The 6,000-nt window shown below is 44.3% G+C and overlaps 1 protein-coding gene across 5 annotated transcripts in view; it reads right to left on the reverse strand.

Moving 5' to 3' along the window:
• Positions 1–5,735, reverse strand: part of ADGRF5 (adhesion G protein-coupled receptor F5) — a 41,532-nt gene extending 35,797 nt beyond the window's left edge. For 4 of the 5 annotated variants that reach the window (XM_062489645.1, XM_062489648.1, XM_062489646.1 and 1 more), the window contains exon 1: positions 5,354–5,735. The gene's annotated coding sequence lies outside the window, so the exon portion shown is untranslated. The remainder of the gene's footprint in view (positions 1–5,353) is intronic. The other variant, XM_062489649.1, reaches the window with a different exon arrangement.
• Positions 5,736–6,000: the final 265 nt, after the last annotated feature.

Here is a 6,000-nt window from a genome sequence, read left to right on the forward strand (position 1 = left end):
GATGTAGGGCCTGAGTAGATGAACTGTTGAGGTCTCTTCCTGCCTTGTTTTAGGAGGACTAGTCCATAATTAGCCATGTTCCCTGTCTCAGCCAATGCTAATGCCAAGGCTCACAGGAACCTTCAAAGAACAGAGTGGGCCAGGGGCTGTTCCCAGTCAGCAGCACAGCCTGGGCTCCTCATTTAGGGAAAAAGGAGAGTTCAGGCCGATGGAGGGGAGCCATGACCTGACCGATGGCCTCAGGGTTAACGCACCCTGCCCTGGTGCTGTGACACTGCTTCTCCTAATTCTAGCACGGCCTAAAATGAAATGCACATTTCAAGAACAGGAAAGTTCTCCTGTTCCCTTCCAGCTCCCCCATCCCACAGCTCAATGGGATGAAGCTGGTGCTGAACTTTGGTGGTATCTCCCACAAGAAGTTTTCTGAGGCCTTTGTGTTTCTGCTGACTCTACAGGAAATCTAAGTCTTGCTTCAGTAGGAACCTCCTTTGATTCAACACCCCCAAAAGCACCTGCATTTCCATTAGAGACAAGGGAAGTTTCCATTAACTGCTGTCAGAAGGATCCACCATTTGCCAAGTTTAGTACTATGATGCTAGAACAGTGCTGGAAGAACCATTGCAAGGCTGTCCAGAAACAAGGTGTTTAGGAAAAGGGCAGTGATCTTTTAAAACAGATTTTCAATAATAACACAGAAGGTGAGCCCCTGTAAGGACAGGCTGAGAGATCTGGCGCTGTTCATCCTCAAGAAGAGAAGGCTCCAGGGAGGCCTTAGAGCTCCTTCCAGTGCCTAAAGGGCCAACAGAAGGGCTGGAGCAACAAGACAAAGGGGGGATGGCTTTAAACTAACAGAGGATGGGTTTAGATTAATTATTAGGAAGAAATTCTTCCCACTGTGGGTGGTGAGGCCCTGGCACAGGGTGCCCAGAGAAGCTGTGGCTGCCCCATCCCTGGAAGTGTCCAAGGCCAGGCTGCATGGGGCTTGGAGCAACCTGGGCTAGCGGAAGGTGTCCCTGCCCATGGAAAGGGTTGGTATGAGATGAGCATTCTGTGCTTCTATGATTTTACATGCTGTGTGTTCTAACCGAAATAAGAGACAGTGTTCATGAACAGCAGTTGAACCCTTTAAGCCATAGACTTGAACCAGGATGGATAACAAGAGGAAGGAAGGAAGGAAGGAAGTGCCATCAGTCTCATTTTATTGCCAGAGACACTTGAGGCATGCACAGGCTCATCCAGATCTCAGGCCTAGGATCAGCCAGCCCAAATTCTGGGACAATGTGCAGGGATTTAAAGGATTTCTCTCTCAAGGAGGCACAGTAAAACAATTTCAGGGGCAAGGGGCATTCTGTGAATAGCCTGTCTTAAGGCACGTAGGGACATATTCGGAATGAAGATGGCTTTCACACACTCAGCCTAACAGTCATGGAGGGCCAAACCTGTGCTCACAGGACAGAGCTGAGGCAGGAACTCTAGTAGAGCTTTTCCTCTGTGCAGGAACAATTGGGGGAAGCTCTGTCGTTTTGAGGAATTTCCGAGGACAGTAAATTACATACTTGATCACAGTTCTATTATGTTTTGAGGGAAGGCATTTGGAAATTAATATTTCATATTAAGATTTAAATAGGGTATGCACACAGCTCTGCTGCTCACAAGCACCCTCAAACCTGACTGCCACAGCATTCCCTGTCCTGTTGAGGTGAGTTTAAGCAGACCCTGAGTTGGCAACAGCCAGCCACGTAAGCAGACCCCAACTATCTGTGTGCCTCAGTTCTCTGCTGCCAAACAAGGAAGATATTTGCTGTTTCTGCTTCACAGGGTGCTTAGAGAGATCCTGGGGCAGGAAAAACCCATCAGTGATTGCACTAATGATCAGATAAAGCAAGACTTGTGGAAGTACCTAGAAACTAAATGAGATGTGGCTCCCTTTTCATCCAGAATGAAGAAATTCAATGCCAGGAATAGGATATTAGATGAACTTTGAGGTCTTCCTGAAACAAGTATTAGGTTGTATAAATCAGCCAATGGAGATGACACAAGGGAGTTTAAAGGTTTTTTTCCAGGGCTGGGAAAAAAAATTCTGTTTATTTAAAAGTATTCCACTGGAAGGTGTCTGAAGGGTGTGCTACATCCCATGTTGCTGTGGGCTGACCCTGGTCTGAAGGTAAACACCCACACAATCACTCACTAAGCCACTCACTTACTGCCCATCTGTCAGGGATGGAGGAGAGAATAGGATGAGAAAAAGTGCAAAAAACTAATGCATTGAGATAAATAAAGGTTAATAAGGAAATAAAGATGGAAGGAAAAAAAAATAATGTGAAGGCAATCCTTCACTACCTCCGACAAGCAAATGTATATCCAGAAAAATGTCCAAGCAAGGGTGGTTCTGGAAGATAACCCTGACTTCCACCACTATTTTTTTTGTTGCTGAACATGATATTATATGGTTTGAAACATCCTTTTTGTGAATTCAGGTCAGCTTTTCTTGTTGTAATCCCTCCCAACCCTCATCCCACTCACTACAGAGTCAGTAGGAAGAAAGGGAAAGCCTTGAGGCTCTCAAACCACAGCTCAGCAACAGCCAAAACATTCATATGGTATCAACACTGTTTCAGCTACAAATCCAAAAGAAAGAACGTTATGAGGAAAGTTAATTCAATCGCAGCACACCCATCTTGTTTGGATTGCTCAAATGGGAATTATGATGGAGAGGAGAAGGTTTTGGGGCAGAATTCATTGCAGACTTCCACAGGAATAAACAGAAATTTCTAGAAAATATATAAACTGTGTGTAGACATGGTGGATTAAGGCTACAACATTCATGTCATGTCATGGGATGGCTGGGAGAGGGAAATTTCTTCCAGGCCACCATCAACAGCAGATAAGCCCTTGGAATAGGCTGCAAATGTAGTCAAAAACTCCTTAACAAAGTCCACTGGTACAGCATTATAACATGCAAATATAGCAATTTAATTACTAGACAACTGCTACAGTGAATTATCTCTTCTGCAGGAACTCCTATTTTCTAAAAAAACCCCAACCAAACAAATTAGGAATTGATTATTTATCCATCAGAGAAAACAAGCCATTGCAAATCTTTTGCTAACTCTTTCCCCTTTTACCTGTACCTACACACCCACCCTGAGCATTCCATCTCATCCACATTCTTAATACAACCAGTTCAGGGCCACTATCACAGCCCCACAGTTCCTGCCCTCACCCAGTGCTGGCTCAGTCCTCTCAGGATGCTGCCCAGCACAGATAAGGGGGACAGCTGCTGCTCCTTACCAGCAGGGCAGGTGCAGGATCAGATTAACCCATGGGCGGTAACTGCCCCCATGCAGGATCATTTGAGAAATAAACTCTGTATAAACATGCAGTTGGGGCAGATCTGCTCATGAATATCAATTGAAGATCACAGCCCTTAGAAACTGTTTCACAGAAAACTGGAAATGGCTTTATGCAATGAGTTTGGTTTTACTTTAGATTCATCCCATTTGATCTTAAAAAGCCATGATTCTTGCAGAAGGCTGAGATTAATTCCAGCAGCAAACCATTTCAGTTTCAAGCACACTACAACCCCAAAATAATCATGTCCTTATGGATGATGCAATTCACTTCCATGCTTCTCTGCTGTCTTCTGACAAACTGAATCACAGCCCTGAGCAGGTAGGTTTCTTGGTCAAGATGAATGGGTTAAAAAAAGGAACTCTAGTAAAGGCTGTACTGGTCTTTTGTGTTATAACAATGAGAGGAAGCTCTGCCTAGTTTGAGGAATTTCCCACGTCTCCAATTCAGAAGTTGGAGAACTGCTTTATTAAGCCTACCTAAGAGGTGTTAAAAAAATAAAAATAACCAAGAAGATCAGGACAAAGATATCTTCCCAGTGCCTACGTATGTTCTCTTTGTTTGTTTTTTAAACCTGGATCACCCGAGGCAAACTCAGAGAAATTTAGGGAAGTTAAATAGTGACAGATGCCAAATAGTCACAGCAGGTTCCTGCTGAGCTGGCTGACCCATCACTGATATAAGTGTCACTGTTATCCAGGTGTTAAAGATTTGCCCTTAAATTTCTTTAAATATAATTTCATTCTGTAATGTTGCCAGACATTACTGGACAGGTTAAATGACAGAAACAGATGAGGAATTTTCTGGGTGAGAGGAAAATCTCTGGGTTGTGAAATACCATTTTCATCATGCAACAGCAAGTGATGAAAGCAGGAGAAATGGAGCCTCAGGCTTTCAAATTCATAACATCCCTTGCCTTGCTATTCCCTCACTTGTCACAAGTTCATTGCCTCCTAAAACTCTCACTGAAAGTGTGAGTTACAGCACTCAAACAATAACAACTTTCTCCCCCAAATCCAAAAGCTCCTTGTGCACGTAAGTGAGCATCACTTTCCCATGATGGGGAGAGAGGAACAAGGTTGTACAGGGTCACACCACAGTGCTACTTTTTATCTGAATCATGACCATTTAAGCAAAATGGATACTGCTGTACCAGGGATGTTTGGAAATGGAGCAGAATTTTTGGGGATATAGACATCAACAGAGGTGAAAGCATCAAAAACCTGCCTGTATCACCCCTGACAATGAACACTGGCAGCATCACTCCAGCACAACACCATAAAATTTGCTTTCACTTAAGCAGCTGAAAACACAGATAGAAAAGAATGGAAACAAAATGAATGTGATGCTCAAAGACAGTATACAGCAGTTTCTCAGCCTGTGGCCATGGGTGCCCCAAGTCCCTCTCCCCTGTCAGAAAGTTTCACCTAATATGAAACTGAAAGGAGATTGCTTGTAAAAGAAACAAACCCACCATTCTGTACAGCTAACAAAATACAGTGTCTGCATCCGTGTTGCAAATTCCAGCCACTGCAAGTACAAAACAAAGTGGGGAAAAAATTCTAAATGCTATTGTAGTTGACTATTTTCCTCTGAAACTCTGCAGTACAACTTAGGAGGTAATAAATGCAATGAGGATTAGCACAGCATTTCCGTGTACGTCCCTCTTTACCTCTGCAGCCCCAAGCTTAAACTAAAACAGTCATAACCTCTATTGGCAATCACTAGCCAAGTGAACAGGCAGTAGCACTTTGTCAGGATCTTGAATGGCTTAATTCATACCCTGAACAGCCAAAAGCTTCCTACAGAAAACTGCCAACTGATGACCACAAAATGAAACCTGTGCCGATTGCAGTTCCCTGGCAGAAACCTGCAGCAGGTTTACTGGTGATGCAAAGTTCGTAACACACCGTCAGAATCCGGACCCAAAAATTCCATCAAGCCACCCTTGCCTGCCCCAGAGTGTTAAAGCAATGCCACATTTCACACACAGCATCCATACCTGTAGGGCAACAAGTGCTGGTCCTGTCCAAGTCTTTTCCAAACTTGTCCTCTTGTGCTGAGATGGAAACTTCCCATCCACGTGTCACCTCCTCCCTCAGCTCTGTCCTTTGTTTTTCCAGATCTCCAGACACACCTGCTTTTCCCTGTGTGCTGTTGTTTCTTGGGCTAGGGGTTTGTTTTGTTCTTTTGCTTTTCTTTTCAGAACAAATTAAACAGCCTGTGAGTGAGAGAGAGAACCTTTTGGCTTGTGGTGATTTAATCACGCAAACCCCGTGACCTCCCTTTCCTGCGATCAGTGGGAACTGATCCCTTCTCCACCAGTGCAGGGTGGAGTTGCAGCTAAAAAGCACAAGCTTGAAAGCTGGAAGGGCAGGACAGGTCTTCCTCCTCCGTTTGTTGTGTCAGAGAACATGGTGATTCCTGCTGCTCCGAAACACGGAGGTGACCTCTGGCCAGGAAGGAACCTGGAAATATTTTCTAAGCGATTTCCTGCTGTAGGGGGGAAAGTGGATGTAAGGGACACTTGGGTGGGGGTGCTAACAGAGCTTCTGGGGAGTGTGATTTCAAGATGAGTAGAACACTTTCTTGGTCATCAGGGATGTGGAAGTAAAAGAAATTTCTTTTTTGTTTGTTTGTTTGTTTGTT

This window comes from Cinclus cinclus, chromosome 3 (genome assembly GCF_963662255.1).
Source record: "Cinclus cinclus chromosome 3, bCinCin1.1, whole genome shotgun sequence".
Lineage (NCBI taxonomy): Eukaryota > Metazoa > Chordata > Aves > Passeriformes > Cinclidae > Cinclus > Cinclus cinclus.